The following is a 21,124-nucleotide window of genomic DNA, read 5'->3' as shown; positions in this document are numbered from 1 at the left end:
CAACACCCCAGAGGCCAAGATTATTAACAATTCTAAATGCAATAACAGAAATTATGCCTGTTGGTTCTACCATTTACAATTTTAGAAAAATATTGTTCATCTGTCCTTTGATTTTATGAGGCAGTTTTGAAAAACATCAATCAAAGACCTGCTCTGAATCTCCAGGTGGGAAAACAGGGTATGATGGGAAATCCAGATGGTCAAACTATTGGCAGAGATTTTATATTTGTGATTGGTAGAGAGAAGGAAGCCTGTATTTGAGGTACAACAGATGGGAAATGCCAACTTCATCACTTAAAGCATTATCCTCACTGCAACTCGCCAATCTGGAGACAAGCCACAGGGCTGTTGTACTTGAAGAGCAGAATTCTGTTCTCCAGCAGGGGAACTTGACAGAGCCTTTTATTTATGCTTTGGGTTAAGACATCATTATTTTCACTGGTGAAAGAATTACTGCCAATCATTTTAAAACAGCCATCTTCAGGTAGGCCTTGGCCAAAAGTTAAGATGCACATACCCCATTGGGGCCACTGCTGTGGCACAGCACGTGAAGCTGTTGCCTAGGATACTGGAATCCCATCTGAGCACCAGTTTAAGTCCAGCTTCTATGCTTCCCATCCAGCTCCCTGCCATTGTACCTGGGAAAGCAGTGGAAGATGTCCCAAAGCAGCAGAAGCTGTCCCAAGTGCTCAGGTTCCTGCATCGATGTGGGAGACCAGAATGGGGTTCCTGACGCCTGGCTCCACTCTGCTTCAGTCCTGAATCCTGCAACCATTTGGGGAATAAATTAGAAGATGAAAACATCTTTCCATCTCTCCCTCTCTAGCTATCACTCTGCTTTTCAAAGAAATAAAATATTTCTCAGAAAAAAAAAAGATACATTCATCTTATATTGGAATATGTGGGTTCCAGTCCTGGACTTACTCTCAATTCCAGTTTGCTGCTACCCTGGGAGGCAGCAAGCAGAGCTCACACTGCTGGGTTAAACAAGGCAGATATGATTGAGTTGGTAGTTTCCAGCTTTGTCCCATCAAGATGCTGCAGATACTTGGATGAGTACACCCACAGATGAGAGCTCTATTTCTCTGCCTTTTAAATAAGTAGATAAATAAATAAATAAGAAATAATTATCTATCACTTGAAAATGTCAACATTTTTATTATTATTATTATTTTTATTGGAAAGGCGGATATATAGAGAGGAGAGACAAGAGGAAGATCTTCCATCTGATGATTCACTCCCCAAGTGAGCGCAACGGCCAATACTATGCCGATCCGAAGCCAGGAGCTTCTTCCGGGTCTCCCATGCGGGTGCAGGGTCCCAAAGCTTTGGGCCATCCTTGACTGCTTTCCCGGGCCACCGGCAGGGAGCTGGAAGGGAAGCGGGGCTGCCGGGATAGAACCAGCGCTCATATGGGATCCCAGGCATGCAAGGCGAGGACCTTAACCACTGCGCCACCGCGCCAGGCCCGAAAATGTCAACATTTTTTTAAAATAATCCAGGCAAGCACTGTTACACAGAGTTGAGCAACCCTCTGCAACTTCGGCATCCTATATGGCCACCAACTGACTTCCCAGATTCTCCACTTTCAATCAAGGTCCCTGCTAATATACCTGGGAAAACAGAAGAAGATGGACAAAGTGCTTGGACCCCTGTACTTGCATGAGAGACCTGAAAGAAACTCCAGGCTCTTGGCTTCATCCTGGAAAGCTCTGGTTGTTGGCAATCATTTGGGGAGCAAACCAGCCAATGGAAGACTTCTTCTCTTTCTCTCTCTTTGTCTTTCTCTTTATCTTTTCCTATTTCTCTCTTTCTCTTCATAACTCTGACTTTCAAATAAATAAATAAACCTTTAAAAACAGCAATCTTGAGGTGGTCATGTGACAGTTACGTCACTGGTTAAGAACCGCCCCCCCCCCCCAATCCCTATTGGAATGCTGGTTCAGGTCCTATAGCCTCTTCTCCCAGTCTCACTCTCTGCTAACGCACATCATAAAAGGCAAGAGATGGTCTCTCAAGTACTCCAGTCCCTCCCATCCATGTGGGAAATCTAGAGGAAATACCTGGATTCCAGTTTTGGCTGTCTCAGGCACTTGAAGAAGGAACCAGGAAGTGAAAGATTTCTCTGCATCTATCTCTTTGTCATTCAAATGAAACAAAACGAACACAAATACATTTTTAAAAACATTCTAATCTCACCTCTTTAAAAGATTAAAATAGCAATCATTTTAGGATTTTAAAAATACATATGCATGAATTATGGAAGGAAAACTGAAAAAAAAAAAGTTTCCAATGATGAGTGACTTCAAATAGGCAACAAAATGCGTGAACCCACAGTCATGCATTCACCCACACCTAAGTAAAATTACATTTTTAAGTAGCAGTAAAGAGCTACACTGTGAAATGATTATTCATTTCTCTTTGGAAAACACCACATGCTTAAAAGATCTCATTGGCAATTCAAACACCACTCCTACCCTCACATGAACACAGGGGCTGTTACTCCCTTTGGGGGAGACAAAGATGTTCATTTAAGATCACGAAGCATGTCCATGGTTGGAGAATAGTCGCTCAAGTCATCACCCACAACACTGGAATCCCTTATAAATGCTGGTTTGTGTGCCAGATGACCCACTTCTAATTCAACACCTTGCTAATGTACCTGGAAAACAGTAATAGAAAGGTCAAGTACTTGGGCCGCTGCCAAAATACTGCACATGGCCAACCTGGATAGAATTACAGGCACGCACTCGGCTCTGGCTTGGCCCATCACCAGCTGTTGTGGTGATCTGCCAAGGGATCCAGAGAATGGAAGATTCTCTCTGTTGCTCCCTTCTCGCTGTAACTCAGCCTTTAAAATAAATTAATACATCTTTTAAAAAAAAAAATCAAATTCTTTTTAAATATCTGATTTAGCAGATCAACCAACCCTCAGAGCTCCTTTGCCTTAGAATTCAAACTTCTGATTTAGTTTCTTCCAAATTGGATCATAACTAAAATATGGGATACTACCTCACTCATGGAGCAGTTAAATTTAAAAAGAAACAAAAACATAAATTGACCTTTAAAAATGTTTCAAATAAAAGTTCCTTGACAATGCAAGCTTTATAAATACAAGATTGACTAAGGCTCAAAAGCTAATTTTGCTGTATTTAGCTTAAAGTAATTATTTATCTCAAATTAAAGTCACAATTATTTCTAAAGATGATGCTATCTGCCTTTTTGATTGGAAGCATGTCTCAGAAAACAACAAGGTGCACCTGACCTACCCAGCGTTCCCAGTCAAGGGTAAGCTTTGTTTCTGTAATTGGTTGCAGCTCAATTGCTCTCTTTCTAAGGAAAAAATCTGCATGCATCACTTTCACTTCAGCAGAGATTCTTTTTTTAAAATCACAACAAAAAGATAACAAAGGATTAATAGCCTTCTTAGATAAAAGACCCTGGAAACTAACAAAAAAAAAAAAATAAACTACCCATAAGAAAAGTCTAAAGGGTAGAAGTAACTTGAAAATGGCCAATAATCATTTAGAAGAAAGCTTTACTTCATTAAGACTTGATGCTATGCAAATTCTAACAAGTTATAAGATACCATTTTTTCACTTGTCAAATTGGGGGAAATGTTTAAATTACAGTAACTAATCCTGGAGTATGTGTATAAAAATAAGACCAATGATATACTCAACTAGTATAAATTGATTCAAGTTGTATATAGATTCCTTCAGGAAAATACATAAGCAAGTCTTCACAGAATTTTCAGCATGACCCCCACCCAAAAGTGAAAGAGGGGGGAGAGAGAGAGAACATATCAATCACGGTTCTCCATTGGCTATCCTGATACCCTAAATGATGAGCAACCACACAGGACACACAGCACACAGCCATGGACACAACTGAACACATGATTCCTAACACTCATTTCCTATGCTATTTACAAAATTTTAAAATATCAAAGGAGAATATAATCTTTGCTTTTGAAATAAAATATCTAGTTTATCTAGGAAATCAACAAAATGTGCACAAAGATAAAACTACAAGGAACTCATTAGAGAACTTATGCAGTATAAAAGCTTAGAGACAATCTGATGTTCAACAATGGACAACGGTCTAAATACTTTCGAAAACTTTCATGAAAAGGAAGAAGATTAGCTGATATTTAGGATTCATGAAGCAAAAGGTGATTTCAGCAGTATTTATTACATTACTTCAGGTTTGCATTCACACACTTGAAAATAATAGAAAACATTCCATGCTATTATAGCTATTTGTGGAAATTGGGATGATTAGTGATTATTGTTTTTATTCTCATTATTTATATATCTTTTCTATAGTGCTCACTTTACTTGTTTTTGTACAGGCATTCCAAACTCCCACTCCTCCGTCCCTATCTTCTTCCTTCACTCTTTTCCCAAAATTATTACAATAGTCTATTCACTCCTTAAACTCGCAGTAATAAGCTGAACTTTCTGGTATTTACAGTTATCATGGCATAGCATGTAGAAAAAGGAGAAAAAAAGATTACATAATATAAAAGTAAATTAAAACGAAAATCCTACTATTACTTGTGAATTCAGACTCTTGCTGTGTAAAGCTGCTAATTCTCAATATGCTAGTCTCACCAACAGAGATTACATTTCTGTGCTCTCCATATTAGTTGTCCCAGATCAGAGAGACATTACCATTAAAAAAAGTTTTGTTGGGGCCAGTGTGATGGCTCAACAGGCTAATCCTCCTACAAGCGCCAGCATACGGTTCATGTCCTGGCTGCGCTATTTCCCTTCCAGCTCCATGCTTATAGCCTGGGAAAAACAGAGGAGGATGGTCCAAAGCCTTGGGACCCTGTACCCACATAGAAGACTTGGAAGAAGCTCCTGGCTCCTGGCTTCATATCAACTCAGCTCTTGCCATTGAAACCACTTGGAGAGTGAATCAAGTGGATGGAAGATCTTTATCTCTTTGCCTCTCTTTTTCTGTAAATTAGCCTTCCAATAAAAGCAATTTTTTTCTTTTTAAAAATAAAAAGTTTTACTGAGATATTATTCAGGTACTATATAAATATGTTACTAGTTTTGTAATTATAAAAAATCAATAAAAATATTTTTACTAATTGAGGTATACCTCTTTCAAGCAGGCATTGAATCAACACTTTATCTTCTTCATTTTAGCACCAGGCTTCTGTCTGGCATTGGTCCAACACTTTGTACTTTGCGATCCACCACTACTTTTATAGACTACTGCCAAGTGGAGCTCCCTGCAGTTGAACAACTGGTGACCAACCCTCTTACATTCCAGTTTACAAAATTTTTCTGGAGTCTTTTCTCTTTCTTGAGGGAAATGATGCCGTGACTGAGACAGCAGAAAGGACTTGATTCTAAACATCTTAGAAGAATGTACCTCTCTCTGACATACTCCTTATGGAATTCCCAGCCTGACTTTTACCCAAAGGGAAAGAAGAGAATACGTATGTATTGCTCTCCCTTGCTTTTCTCTGGCTTCCATGGGTACAAATGAATACGTGATTTTTAACATTCATTTTGTTCTCCAGTGACCCTCAAAGCTACCCAATTAAATCTGAATCAAATCTGCACTCAGAGACACTTCAAATGATGACTAGTTCCTCGTGGAAATGATCTTAATGATGCTGGGAAACTGGCCCAGCAGTGTCCGGGGAGGTTTGCAGTCTTTGGGAAGCTGGGAGGCCACGCCTACCCCAGTGTCTGCCCCCAAGATGAGCCCAGTGCATGCTCACAGCTGGCTGACAGAGCCAATGTGTTGGAAAACAAGGGTCAGTACTGGGGTTAAATGAAAGGGAAGTCATGCTGACCCAGAAATGCAAATCAGTGTGCCTCAGTTCTCTGTACAACTTGTGTGCCTGAACACTCTATTCTTTCTTCACATTACCCAGGGTCCCAAGAGAGGTTTCTGCGACTTCTAGAAAGGAGATGAAATGTGTGGGGAAGCAGCAGGCAGCGGCAGAATCTAATCTTATTTGAAAAGCAGTGCCACAATTTACAGTAGCTTTCTTACAGGGAGAGAAAAAATACGGGCGGTTTTGAAGTTTTTCTCTTTCTTTCTATTGCTTTGACTGTCTTCACCAGTGCAAATTCAAAGTTCAAAACTGGAGGTGATTTTAAAACCACTTCATAACCAGGGGCATGCAAGCCTTAGAGATTTATCATTCTCATCTGCATTTTGTTTTACAAAGTTACCAAGTTACTCTTGTTTGCTGATAGAAAGCTTCCTGAAATATAAGTTTCAGGTAAATAATGTCGCTCTTCTCATCATTAATGGAATTAGGAGATGAAAGAAAGGAGGGGGAGAGGAGAGGAAAAGGGTAGTGGTGAGAGAAGAGAAGTAATAACTTTAAAAAGAGATAAATGCAGATGTAAGAGAAAAAGAGGTCAAAATCCTCAAAGGACAAAAAAAAAAAATAATTAAACAAGTTACACTGACAGAAAGCTAAAGGGATTATGATTACAGGTTTGCAGCCAAGTGAACTTGGACTTAAACCCAGCTTCCATCATTTAATTTCACATGTATTTCATAGGTATAATTCTAATTCTACTTTCTTGCTCTCCCTTTTCTCTCCTTCAATCCTTTTCCATTTGTTTTCTTTAATTTTTAAAAATCATAATTTCAGTCCACCCTGTAATCACAGGCTTCATATAGCACTAACTACATATTCAGTAAGTAAAAAAAAAAAAAGACCACAGTTCCACAGGAATTTAAACAAGAGCTAAATAAAAATGACAATCATATCTCAAGATGACCATTTCTTTCTTACACTTTTTATATTCCATATTTATTCCTTAATTTCTAGGTGGCTTTAGAAAAGCTAGCTAACTTGTCTATGTTTTATATATATATATAGATATATAGATATTTTTAAGAAGAAACAGCTAAGACTTGCTGAGAGATGAATGTTATGAATCTGTGTAAGGTAACTGAAAAGATGCTGGGGCAGAGCGAGTGTACAAGGACTGCCCACAAACTCAGTTGCCAGCTGTGCTGCGAACTGTGCCCTCCCAAAGTTTCATGTGTTGGGAACTTGGTCCCTGGAGTGGCAGTGCTGGGAGTTAGGACAATCTTCAGGAGGTAGAGCCTGGTGGAAGGTCCCTAGGTAATGAAAGATGGGCTCTGGGAAAGTGGCTCTAATTCAAACCCTTCAGCTCTCATGTAAGGGTTGTTGACAAAACGAGCAAGCCTAACACACCCATCACTCTCTGCTTCCTGATCCATATGTGACCATTTGCTCCTACATGTGCACCCAGTGATGTGTTTCCATCCGCTACCCTTCCCAGAGGCCAAAGATTTGACCCTGACCAATCTTAGACTTTGAACCTTTAGCCTTATGGGTTGAGTAGCTTGTCTCAGGTATATTCTTATACAGGGAATGAACAGTTAACTGAGAGAAAGTACATATTTTTTAAAATATACCAGACCCAAGGGAAAGCATGGACCAAATTCCCAGCCTTTATCTCCCTCCATCTTTATGGATGAAGCCACTTGATAACAGTGACCATTTGGAGGCCTGTCTGTACCCTGATCACAAAGCAATCTTCGGGGAGGGATTTAAAAATAGATTTTGAAATGCTAAATGCTTCTTACTAGCTTTGGGGGCTCTAATTTATTCAATAAATACTTAACAAGTGGTCATCTACTTATCAGGTTTTAGGCTATGGTCCAGCAAACGAAACTATTCACTGCCTTCAGTAACCTTACAGACTAATAGAATAATCAGATGTAAATTATACAATTAAACATGCAACTTAGAACCATGAAAGATGGCACAGCATCATCCAAGTACAAAGAAGCAGCTTGAAGAAGATGCTAATAAGATAAGTTCCTGCTGCTGAAGTGGCATCAATCTAGAGTACAAGAGGAAAGAAAAGAAGTTTTTCAGTTGGGGAAATGGATGATATAACTGAAGCCCAGAGAATAAGAGACTACAGTGCTCAGCTAGAGGCCAGACCAGATTGGGAGTTTGGTCTTTATTTCCAGAGTAAATGGAAAAATTGCTAGAGAAACAAGAAAATCTCAAGATTATATGTGACTATTGAGAAGACTATGCAAGCGGTAGTATAGGGAACAGGTTTGAGAAGAGCAAAGTGGACTATTGAAGTGATATTATGGTTAGATAATAGTTTGGGTGTGCCCTTTGCTATTTTCCAGGGACTGAAGGTCAACAGAGTCTGGTGTTAATGATTAATTGATTAATATCAATGTTCATGGATTAAGGGTAGAGACCTGGTACAATTAGGATATCTAGGAGGTGGGCCCAGTGAAAAGTCCTTAGGTCACGGAAGGTGTATCTCAGAAGTTTCCACTTGTGAGAGGGTTAGCTATAAAGGCTAAGTCAGGCCTTGCATTTCTTTCTGCTTCTGGGTTTTCCATGTGATCCTCCTTCTGCAGGCATCCCATCACCCTCCATCCTCATCAGATACCAGACTAATGAAGCCACCCAATCTTAGACTGTGAACCTCCAAAACTGTGAGGCAGAATAAATCTTCATTCCTAAGAAGATCCTCTCGGGCATTTGCCATGGAAATGGAGAACTGACAGACACAGGAGCACACTGAGGAGGGCAGATGGTTACTGGGACAAAGGCGGAAGTCATGGAAGCAGTGTAGAGATTGGAGGACATTACACTGACAAGACTGAGCAAAGCTGGATACAGAGGAAAGATTTCTCTGCCGAGGAACTGGATACTAAATCCTCTGCTCACTGAGACAGGGAGCTCTGGGAGATTGCCAGATTTGAGGGAGGTTTGCTCATAGATTTAGTTTCAGGCATGTTTACTTGTGTGACCCTAGGGAAGCCTCATGAGCCCTCAAAGCCTCAGGATCCCTGTGCAGATTAAATGAGATCCTATGCATGCATGCCTGGCACACAGTAGATGCTCAGGAAATGGGAGCTGCATGTTACTGAAATGTTAGATACCACTCTGTGCTGACTAGCCTTTCATGTGGGCTCAAGATCTCTTTCTTCATGGCTCAGATTTCATCTTTCCTGTAATAGTGTGGGATCAATACTGTCAGATCCTGCAGCAGCATGCCCTATTTCAACATTAGGGTGCTTGGATCACACAGGGTAGGAATGAGGGTAATAAAGATTCACATATAGTATTTTTATAAGCAGAATCTTTGTCATCTGAAAAAAAATATTCTAAGTCAGATTCTGAGAATTCCATTCATGGCACCTGCTCTTTGTCACTGATAGCACAGAGGAAAGTGCATAGGAGTATCTAATTTATGAAGAACCTATAAGCAAATATTTCCTAAAGTAACTCCTTTATGTAACATGAAGGTACATGAGACACATCCCTTGTTCTTAAGGAGTTTGAAGTCGACTAGGAGTGACAGATAAATATTAAAATACCACAAGGGAGTATATTATGGATTGTAGGGAGGAAAACTCTCAAGCCAAAACACTGCTGTGCTGGACCCATGCTTCATCTGCTCAGGGGCTAGAAAACCACCTACCTGGGTCCTGTCTCAATTCCATGACAGCAGATCAAAGGGCTGACAGGGTCTGGCTGTTGCAGATACAGAGAGCCAAAAATCATCATTAGTTTGAATTGGAATGACAAGTACCTGGAGTAGTAAATCTAAAGAAAAGGAGTATATACCAAGGAGAAGGAATATCTATCATTAACATCAAAATAGGGAACTATTTATATAGCCAAGGAACTGATGCATGCTACGCAACATGATTGACATCCATGATTCGGTCTCAAGAAATCAACTTGAAAATACTCCAACAAATTCTGTATGATTATTAGTCAGTTTCTAATGTCAACTCTTAGAGGAGCTGCAGATGCAAGGAGTGAGCTTACATGTTCATCTTTACAAAAATTTAAATATGTTGCCTGTTTTCTGACAGTCTGCCACAAGATTAGGTTAAAAAATGTTTTTTTTTTTTTAATTAGGAAATTAGGTGTAAGTCAAAGATAATTTCTAGAATATCTACATCTGGAAAACTTGAGGGTAGGTTCCAGGGTGTCCCTTTCGAGAGGAACATTGTCTTTCAATAACCGAAATGATTAAGGCCAAATCACTAAATTGCTGAAAACAACAAACTAGTCTTTAGCTAATAGGACCAGTCAATGTCTCCCAAATTAACCCCAAAACAAGTTAAGGGCTTCTACTTCTCCCTCTAGCAGGCTAGTTGTTATTAAACAGGGGAAGTAATTCTATTAATGGTAAAATCAGTGTCTTCCAAATCCCATAGACCCTTCATTCCTGCCTCCTTGGTCTTCATGGATCTTTCAGAGTATCTGTCATATTGAATGTGCTCTCCTCTATCATGAGTCTGTCTGCAAGGCTGAATGGGAGCTTATGCATTTTTGTGGCATTATATCTAACACATAAAAAGCATATAGAAATAATAAAACACACAACTCTTTCCTCCAATACACATGCCAAGACACAAAGAGAGAGACCCCAGGAAAGCCACAGTTTTGGAGGACACACTACTATCACCCCAGGACCCAAGCCAGAAAGTCAGTCCTTCATCCCCTACATCCTTGGCTTGACAAGGCATCTTGCTCTGCTATCGCCCCTTGAATTTGGCTCACTGGTCAAGGAGTTTATAGTCCAGAGACTGGTATGTTATCTGGGGCAAGTGCCAGGCTTACTCCCAGGAAACACACTTATGGCTAGTGCATGGCCCTATGATCCAATACATAATAGGATACATCATGAGGTCTTTGCTGTTGCCTTCTGTTTGTTTCAACGTGTAATGGGGAATGGAAGGAAAGGATCTTATAAGGTGCCTGTGAACGAATAATCTAGTTGTTGAAAGCTCACATGCTTAAGGAAACAAATCCAGTTACATGACTCCGGAAGATGTACCACCAAGATCCACCACCTCATCATACAAACATGTAGCAAAGCAAGGAGAGAGAGGCATTCTGCACCAAACAAGAATTTTAAGAAAACTTTACATCTTTTGTCTTGAAGCCTTTCAAAGGAAATTTATATCTAATATTCTTAGGATTTATGTTTTAAAGAAATCTTTTAGATTAGACATGGATAAAATAGCACCTAAAATTGCATATAAACCTTTGTTTACAGACAGTAGCTTCTAACTTTAGTATTCATTGTAGCAAACTTAATTTTTAAAAAAAGATTTATTTATTTTTATTGGAAAGTCAGATATACAGAGAGGAGGAGAGACAGAGAGGAAGATCCTCTGTCTAATGATTCACTCCCCAAGTGAGCACAATGGCTGGTGCTGTGCTGGTCTGGAACCAGGAGCCAGGAACTTCTTCCAGGTCTCCCACATGGGTACAGGGTCGCAAGGCTTTGGGCCATCCTCAACTGGTTTCCTAGGCTACAAGCAGGGAGCTGGTTAGGAAGCAGGGCCATCAGGATTAGACCCAGCGCACTTGTGGGATCCAAGCGCATGCAATGCAAGGTGATGGCTTTAACCACTATACTATTGCGCTGGGCCCAGCAAACTTAAATTCTTAATTTTAAGAACATATATTCTTGAACACTTAATTTTTTAGATTGGGAATCATCAATTTTACGGCTACAACAGTCGTTATCACACCAGTGTATGGAGCCCAGATTTTCTCTGTGCTGTACGGAAGTAAAAACAATCAAGTCCACCAACTTTTGCACTGCCATGAATTCAACAAACAGGGCTTGTTGTATTTTCCAGAATTTATTTCTTATAAAACTAGAGAGGCAAACAGGCACCATATGTTCACTGGTTCAATTCCCAGTTGTTTCACTTCTGATCCGGCCCTTTGCTACTAGCCTGAGAAAAGCAGTGGAAGCCAGAAGTGCTTGGGTTCCTGACACTCACATGAGAGATGTGGTGGAAGCTCCTGGCTCCTGGATTTAGCCTGATCCAGCTCCAGCCATTGTGGTCACTTGAGGAGTGAACCAGAGGATGGAAGATCTCTATTCTCATCCCAGTGCAGTTCTTTAGAAGCAGTTTTATAAATACACCAGATTCATACATTCACAGCTTGGATGTGTAACTTAACCCAACACCTGTGTCTACTCTGCGACTCACTAGCTGTACCTGTCTCCAAAGATGAGCCACCCGACTGCTCAACCAGCTGATTCCCCAAGTTCAGACTCAAAGTTCTTGGAGGCTGTTGGCTCTATTCTCTGTTTTTCAGAAAAATGCCAGCCTTCTGGCCTCCTATAAAATCATGAACTAAGCCCTGTGGTTGTCTGTACCTTTAGTAGTTTAAACTCATGAGAAAAGCGCTTAATGCATCACCAAAACCCTCAGCCAGAAACTGACAAGAGTCAAAAGGAAAAGAATGAAACTAAGATTAGACATAGGAGAACACCACAAATAATTTTAAGTGCTTGAGCAATTTGCTTTCAATCAATCTGAGCTTTTAGGGGGGAAGTTTTTAATCATAAATACAACAGTAATATTCCTTAGGAGATAATAACAAAAGAAGTGGTTTCAAACATTCATTGGATGCTTCCAAAATACTGCATCTGATTATAGTGTTATGTAAAATTACTTTCTCAATCCTCACAGTAACACACGAGCAGACGCGCTTCCTGTTTTATCTCACAGATGAGGAGGAAGTTCTGACTCTGACGTCTGAATAACTTGCCTAAGGTCATGTGAGTAGGAGTTATCAGGACCTGGAATGGGAGCTAGATATGGAGTCTGAGGTTCAGCTAGGACACACAGCTGCCTCTTGGCCCCTGCACTAGGAGACAGCTGCAAGCCATAGGAGTGGCTTCACTTCTAGACACGCGATATTAGAGAAAACATCTTTCTCAAAATAAGGTTCTGTTGTAAGAGAGATCAGGGTTTTCTAAGAAAAGGAGTTACATATGTGCAAAGAACAATAAAGACTAGTATCACTGATGAATATTATCACTACAATATCAATAACTGCCGGCAACGCCCATGTGGCCATATACCCCGAGCCCAGCCGAGGAACTAGGGTTGGAAGGAAGACAGCACACACTGGGTCATTCGTGTAAGGACAATGCTGGTTTATTAAGAAAATGCTGCTGTTTTTATACTATCTTCTAGTGCTCTATCCTTGTTTACCCCCACTCTTGGGGGCTTATCTATTTCTTCATATGGCTTTGCTCAGCTTTTCCCAGACACACTATCAGGAAGCTGTGGTTAGGGGGGACGGCCCAAGATATACACTCTCAACTCCTGAAGGTTTGTGCAAGTAGCTGAGAACACAGTCCTCGGATAAGTCAAGCATCCTTGTGACCAGCATGCAGGTGAGACGGTGGAATTTCCCCATGGTAAGGGTTAGGATATGTCGGCAGCAGCATCTCCCCCTTTTTGGTTTAAACAATTGCCTGTCTTAGGTTGTTGGTGGTCGACTCACGCCTTACCCATCATGAGGAATCCTATCCTGGGCTCATAGGATCTTTGTCTTAGGTTGGTCGGCTTCGCCACTGATCTTACCCATCATTGGTCAAATGCTTATAGGGGGCGAACACTTGTATTTAGATGACAGGAGTTTCCACCACTACGGTTATAGATATTTAACCAATGGTAGTAGGCTTCCGGGCCTGCTGCCCATGCATGTGGTGGAGCATGGTCACAAAAAGGGCACATATACTCAAACTCACACACTACAGCCATCTCACCACCAGCAGTCTGTGTAGGGTTAGATTGGCAACTGCATTTTAATGAGAGTCGATTAGGTTCACCTCTACGTCAATTGTGGGGCGGAAAAGCACTCAGGCAATTTACTACTTGGCTCTCTAGCAAAGCAAAAATAATAAAAACAAGCAAAATACGGATAACAACAATAAAAAATGGGCTAACAATAAAAATAAAAAATAAGAATAACAGCAATAAAAAATGGGCTGAACAATCTCAGAGAAGGGTTAGCCTGTTTTGGCGATCTCTTCAAGGGCAGCATGGACCCAGGCATCGGGTGGGTGATGGTCGGCAGCCAAAGCTTCAACTACTTCAACCAACATAGTCAAGGCGCTGAATCGCTGTTGAATAAGCTGAACAATTTTATTAAAACCACAGGGATCAATGGTAAGCAAAAATAATAGAATGACTAGAGGGCCAGTAAGGGTAGAAGGCAAGGTGGTGAGCCATGGAGAGGAGTTCAACCAAGACTCAAACTAGCCTTGATTCTGATTCTGTTCTCTACTTCTTTTTGCTAGGCTTTCTCTAACCTTAGCCATAGAATCTTTATTCCTGAGCTATCGGTATAGAAGCAACACTCTTTTCCAAGTGCAGCGCAGAGCCCGCCTTGCTGGAGGAAGAGAAGATCAAGGCCTCTCCTATTTTGGAGAACGACCTCCGATAAGGATGTTAAGGATTCTTGTAAATAACTGATGGACTGTTCTATTCTTTGGATATCCAAATCAATAGCAGTCTGTAAGGTTTGTAACGTCTCACTTTGTTGAACTAAGGTGGAGATGCCCGTACCTGCTCCTGCGAGGCTTAAGCCCATTAGGGCAGCCAAAGTGACAGCAGTTACCGGTTCTTAACAATGGATCAGGAAAACCTAAGGGGTGTATTTCTTCCCAAGAAACAATTTTTGGGAGCAATATAATCAGAACGCAAAAATCACTGCTATTATATAAAACTCTTCCATGGGCACAAGCAGTTAACCCAATTTGCCAGGCCCACCAGGTGCCATTCGGGGGGACCAAATACTCATAGGTTGAGGTGTTGGTTATAGTCTGATTGCATAGAGGCCGGTACCGAGCAGGGACAGTGCCAATACAAAGTCCTTGCCCAGCCACCGAGGGGATAGTGAGTCTTGCCATGCCTAATTGTTGCCAGCGGCATTGGTTATGCATTGACTAGTTGGACATGTTACCTACAACGGCAAGGCCCTCATAAAAGGAGGGCCGAGCACTAAGACATAGCCAACAAGGATGAGTAAAATTGAACCCAGATATATTTAGGGCTCCCCACGTAGCCTGCATGAGGGCCCAAAGAGAGTCTGAGCTGTATAAATCTCTGTCCGTTAATTTTGGGGAGTGGATGGGGAAATAAATGTCACATTAGCAGGGGTAGTTGAGCTGGACTCTAAAGAAATATTTCGGCCACATTCTATTTTAGGAGCAGGGGGCCTGGACCCAAAGGAATCTGATAGCAAAACTTTATTTGGACCTACTTGCAGCGAAAGACGTGAAACAAGCAACTGAAGGGAGAAAATGACACCCGCATCTTATCCTGACCTGTACAATCTTAGCCCCCATGTTCTTGCTAACTGCCAGGTATCATGTTTTTTGCCCTGTTGTGTGAAACTGATCTTCAATAGATTACACCTGCCTCCAGGAGTGCTCTTGGGAACCGTTTGGCTAGGAATATTAGAATGATCACATGCCCCGCATGTTTGCAAACTGCCCGGGGAGCCACACCATCCTAGACCAAAGTCAGTGGGTGCTCGCTGGACCTGAATGAGATTCTTTTATTGGAGGAAACCAAGACAAGCCCCAACCAGTATTTTCACACCCCCAATTTTTGCAATAGAAGTGTTCAGCTCCCCCACATTGACTAAATTTATTTCTATTTTTAGCTCCTCCTGGGCAGACATAAAAGGGGAGTTTTGTCATAGCGAACCTCTTGCCAGCATAGCAACATCCATAACCTGGAAAAGGCTCTTGCACACTGGGCTAACATGGTCTGTAAGGTCGCACAGATCTACATAAAGATCCGGCCACCAGGTGCCTAGAGGAGCTAATTTGGAGGTGATATTGACAAAACTGTTTGTGGGAGCATTAATAATCACCAGGTCATGTTATGGGGGAGATGTGGGGTAGACATTACCACCAGGGGGAGTGTGAGCAGTCCCGCGATCTTCATGATCTTCTGTGTGTAAAAATGACGTTGGGGAGCTGGACACCCACTGCAAGCAGTTCCTTCCATCAGCAGGGCTAAGATCTGTAAAACATAAAGGCCTGGGACCCAAGGGTCCTTGATTTTCCTAATGGAAATACCAAATACAATCTTTCTGTAACAGGGGAATTCCTGTTATTAATGGGGTTCACTTTCCTCTTTTTCGACATCTGGGGGGAGATTAGGGTGGACTGGGGTTAAGGATATCTGTCATGTGAGTCTCCCGGGCACCCATCTCAGCATTTCTTCATCTTGACGGAAGACACAAACAGACCCTCAGCCCCAAGTTAATATCGGGTCTGGCCCTCGCCATATGCCAGTGGTTACATCTTTCCATTTCACCTGTCCTCTATTCTCATTTGTGGAGCGTAACCATGGTGTGCCGCGGGGGCTTTATCATTTGAGACAGCTAAAAATTTTATCACATAAATGGCGGATGCCAATAGAGAATGAGGCGAGCACTGCAGTGTTCAGCCACATCTCCTTTCTTTATTTTTTCTAAATAAACTTTAAGGGTGCGATTGGCACGCTCAACAATGGCTTGGCCTTGAGGGTTATGAGGAATGCCTGTTTTATGAGTTCTATTATAATCTTGACAAAATTTTTCGAAGCCTTGGCTGGTATAGGCCCATTGTTAGTTTTAATTTGCTTGGGGACTCCCATATATGCAAAGGCTTGTAAGCAATGGGCTTTAACATCTTTTAGCTTTTCCCCTGAATGGGCTGAAGCATGTATCATATGAGAACAGGTATCAATGGAAACATGAACAAACTGAAGCCTTCCAAAGGAGGAAATATGGGTGACATCTATTTGCCATGCATGGTTAGGTAACAATTCTCTAGGATTGATTCCAAGGGATGGAATATTGGGCACAAACTTCACAACTGGTGACAATTTGGGTGGCTTGATTTCTGGTTATCTTAGTATGTAATCTTAAGGAGGCTGCATTGAGATGGAACCTCTTATGGGTGCGCACTGCCTGTACATAAAGGTTTGTGGTCAGGGATACGTGCAGCACTTGAGTCAGTGCATCCGCCCATGCATTGCCCTCACGCAGGGGGCCAGGCAAGGAGGAATGTGCTCTTATATGCCCAACAAATAGGGGGTGAATGTGCTGCCAAATCTGTTGCTGTCATTGTAAAAGAAGTAAATAAACTGAGGAGGTGGGAGCTATGTAGGCTGCGGTTTCTAAGGGTAAAATGACATGAACTACATAGCAGCTGTCTGTATATAAATTCAAAGGCTCATTATGATAAATTTGAAGGGCAGAAAGAACAGCGGCTACCGCGGCAACTTGAGCTGATTTGTGGGGAATGGAGACGGTTCATTCTTTATGTCCGGAGACTATAGCAGCCTTACCTTTAGCTGAGCCATCAGTAAATATTACACGAGCTCCTGGAACAGGTTGTTGCCTAATTATTTTGGGAAAAACAATTGGATAATTTTTAAAAAATTATTTTTCTAAAATCTCAATTTTTTTAGTCAACCAAACTTCTTCATCTCCTTCTTCGCTATCGCTTTCTTCAGGAGAGGCATGCTAGGCGCAGTAGACGCCTCAGCGGAGCGTTGGACCTCTTTCTCTTGTGCCTCTTCAAAGGGCCTCACGTAACTGTTCTTTCACTTTAACGTTGGTAGTCAACAAGGTCTCTCGAACTAGGTGCCATAAGGAAAAGGTGGATATGGGGAAATTACTGGGGTCCTTTTTTAAACTTTCTTGTAAATCCTTTTTAACTTGATCCCAATCGGGAATATTAAGGCTACCGGAAACAATGAACCAAGGACTACTTAACTGAATCGCTTTTACAAAGTCTCTGTTTTTAGTTTTACAGTAGTGCCTTGTTGATGCACAATTCTTTCAATTCTGAAATGAACCTGTCCTGAGACAATGTAGATCCCATTTTCAAAACTTCAAAGGTTCAATGCATCCCACTTACCTCAAAATCAGCTGGCCAGCCTCCCGGGACGACCCTTTGTCCTCTATTGCTCCATCTCGGTGGGACCTCCAGATGCCAGCAATATCCGCATCCCATATACACCAAGCCGAGCCCAGCCGAGGGACTAGGGTTGGAAGGAAGACAGCACACACTGGGTCATTTGTGTAAGGACAATGCTGGTTTATTAAGAAAATGCTGCTGTTTTTATACTATCTTCTAGTGCTCTATCCTTGTTTACCCCCACTCTTGGGGACTTATCTATTTCTTCATATGGCTTTGCTCAGCTTTTCCCAGACACGCTATCAGGAAGCTCCAGACACACTATCAGGAAGCTGTGGTTAGGGGGGGACGGCCCAAGATATACATTCTCAATTCCTGAAGGTTTGTGCAAGTAGCTGAGCAAACAATCCTCGGATAAGTCAAGCATCCTTGTGACCAGCATGCAAGTGAGACGGTAGAATCTCCCTATGGTAAGGGTTAGGAGATGTCGGCAGCAGCAAATAACCAAAAAACAATTCTGCAATTCTCTTGATAAATGGAAGGTAGTATTCCCTGTGATGGCACATTAGCCATTAACTCCTGGAGTAAAGCTTGAACAAATAGACCACCGTAAAGTCCAGAGAGTTCAGATTACTAGAGGGTCAGAGATCAAACCTCATGAGGGAGAAAAGTGCTCTGGGGGAACAAAGCTAGGCCCTTAGCATTCCCACAAATGTACAAGTTGAGCCCAGACTCTTGGATTCCCAGGCTGTCATTCTCCTGGAATAGCAGAAAATACTGCAGCTCTTCCTCCAACATCTCTTCTCTTTCACCCTCTCACCCTGTGCCCACCCCTACCAGTGTGCACCTTCCAGTTGGAGATGGATGAGGGTGTGTACCACTCTCACGTGTAACCCACACTCAGCAATCCCACATATCTGGTACTGCACAAACATGAAGTTCACATGCAGCAATCATATCTCATACTTCTAACAACCCTTCCCCAGAAGACCTCACAGTACCTTTCAAATAGTGATTACTCACCTCTTCTTCAGAGTTTTCTTCTTGAAAGCTCAGAGTAGCAACGTAATTACATACCTTTATTCCCCCAAACAATTATTGTAGCTATAAAAACCAAGCCGTGATATTGATGTGGGAGAGGCAGAAGAGTTGTTTCTGTCCTATAATGTGCTCACAGCAGGAGTGGGGTCCCTGTCAGTTAAGTGTTCATGACGTTGTGAAGCTTCCCTGCATACCATAACAAGAATGAACCCGTTTCCAGTCCTGAAGTCTCCAGCCTCTTTGCAATACTCCCTCTTCTCTAAGCCATCCACATCCTTCTTAGCCCAACGACTCTTTCCTCACGCCACACTTTCTCCATAAAGTGTATTGCAAGGGATGAATTTGTTTATAAAAGTTGGCTTCTTTCAGAGGTGGGATTTTGCTTGAGATTCTTATATCCTATATCAGAACCTGGCTCCACTTCCAATTCCAGCTTCCTGTTAATGAGCACTGTGGGAATTAGCCAGTAATGGTTCAAATATGTGAGTCCCTTGCCACTCACATGGGAGATCTTGATTGAACTCTGAATTCTTGGCTTTAGCCTCATGCAGCTTTGGCTGTTATGGGTATTTGAGAAAGATAACGGCAGATGGGAGATATTTCTCTTTGTATGTGTATTTTTCTAATAACATTCTTTTAAAAAATATTAGATACTTTCAAAAGCAATGAAATATGCATGGCGCATTGGTCAACAGCAAACTCATGGAAATGTTCGGAGCGAGTCTAGAGGCTCTCTGGAGTGAAGTTTTAAGCTACTTTTTGCTTTGTTTGTGCTAATTCCATTTGGCCTCTGTCCTATCTGTACTGTTGAGTTTAAACAACACTATGGAAACATGGGTGCTACCATTCCCATGCAGTTTTCTCCTGAAGTCCCTGCCCTAACCTTAACATCCTGATCAATGGCTCAACCCAGTCTGAGAGGCACTTCCAGGCCATTTCTAGATAGTCCCCGAGAGATGAACTGTACTCCGTTCTAGGGTAGATTGTAATGATTTGATGCCCCTGAGGTCATGAGCACCTATCACCCTTCATTCAGAGCTTCATAGCTCAAGAAGACATATGTCTTTTGTTGCCTTGCACAGTGAGCAGAATAGTTCATGTAAATGGATTTGACTTCTCCAGCTATGATCTGTAAGATTAAAAGTTTCACTTGTATTTCACAGAAAGCCATGATTTAACAGCACTTTTACCCTGCGTGAGATATCATGTTAAAACTTTTTATGGGAGGGGAACAAGATTTTTAATTTTTTTTTGAATTTCATTTTTCATATTGCTGACATAGTTAAGAGGAATGCATGCCCATATGGGCTTCCAATTAGGGTGGGGAGGGTTGAGTTACGGAGGAAAATGAGTGGGACAAATGTATCCATTTTTTTTTATAAACACAGAGACCCATTTAAAGTTTCCACACAGGGACAAAAAGAGAAGGGGGAGGGGACAGGATTCCAGGGGAAGTCCAAGCCCACAGACAGCGGCTGGCCTACACCAGGTAGAATCTGAACCCACAAACCAGGTGAGGCTGGGGCCTCACCCAAATTTACTTGATGTCTTGACACCCTAAAGTCTTGAGGTCTTGAAGTCCTAAAGTTCTAAAGTCCTGAAGTCCCTGTTCATGGCACCAGTTCTCGGGGTTTAGTTTGTAGCAAGCCCTGAGGTTACTGAGGTTGAGGCAGACAATGTCCTTCAGCCGTAAGAACCACCGGGGACAAGCTGGTGAGAAATGTCCCAAATGTTTCCATTTTTATTCCCCTATGTCCCCTATGTAGGAATGGAAGGGGACTGCTCCTAGCTGTCAAACTACAATAATGCCTGGGGATGGGGGACACTTATTTGATGATGCCTTAGAGACTTTGATGTGGGTAAGAGTGTTCTGAGAGTGTTACTTGAGGGGTTCTGATAGTTCTGAGACATTGTCAGCTTCGTAAAATCCAGGTTGAGAAAGTCTTTCCTTAGTCTATTAGCTGACAAAGACTGTTTTAGTACATCCACAGACCTAGGAAATGCTGCAAAGCTTGACCATGAGAGTGGCCCAACCTGCTCTGATTTCCATCCAATGACGAGGTACTCAACATCCTCTGCTGGCCTAGATTAGCTACCTGTGGCTGGGTTTTGAATTCTGCAATCAAACTCAGGAGTTCCCCAAGAAAGCTTGCCTGGGGTGACCTCATACTTGACTGTTGTGTGCAACAGCCAGTGCAGGGTCAGGTTCGGTCCATCACCTGCACCAGCCAATGCACATACCAGTAGATGCAACTGCCTTGTCTATTCCACCCCCAACCCATCATTCATGCAAAATGACAGGTGCTGCAGTCTAGCCTAACTCAGTC

General features: G+C 41.9%; 1 protein-coding gene across 12 annotated transcripts in view; it reads right to left on the bottom strand.

Annotated features, from left to right (window-relative positions):
- EGLN3 (egl-9 family hypoxia inducible factor 3) overlaps window positions 1–17,925 on the bottom strand; it is a 101,704-nt gene extending 83,779 nt beyond the window's left edge. For 2 of the 12 annotated variants that reach the window (XM_040970129.1, XM_040970130.1), the window contains exons 1-6: window positions 17,757–17,925; window positions 15,754–15,884; window positions 2,478–2,662; window positions 2,064–2,137; window positions 925–1,089; window positions 639–765 (exon numbers count right to left, since the gene is read on the bottom strand). The gene's annotated coding sequence lies outside the window, so the exon portion shown is untranslated. Of the gene's footprint in view, window positions 1–638; window positions 766–924; window positions 1,090–2,063; window positions 2,138–2,477; window positions 2,663–9,479; window positions 9,533–15,753; window positions 15,885–17,181; window positions 17,235–17,756 lie in introns of those variants that run through there. The other 10 variants (XM_040970124.1, XM_040970125.1, XM_040970128.1 and 7 more) reach the window with 10 other exon arrangements.
- Between the last annotated feature and the right edge of the window lie 3,199 nt (window positions 17,926–21,124).

The sequence above is a fragment of the Ochotona curzoniae genome, unplaced genomic scaffold (assembly GCF_017591425.1).
Source record: "Ochotona curzoniae isolate NIBS_2020 unplaced genomic scaffold, NIBS_Ocur_1.0 scaffold_4701, whole genome shotgun sequence".
Classification (NCBI taxonomy): domain Eukaryota; kingdom Metazoa; phylum Chordata; class Mammalia; order Lagomorpha; family Ochotonidae; genus Ochotona; species Ochotona curzoniae.
Note: the sequence above shows the minus strand (reverse complement) of the source record. Positions and strands in the feature narration are given on the sequence as shown.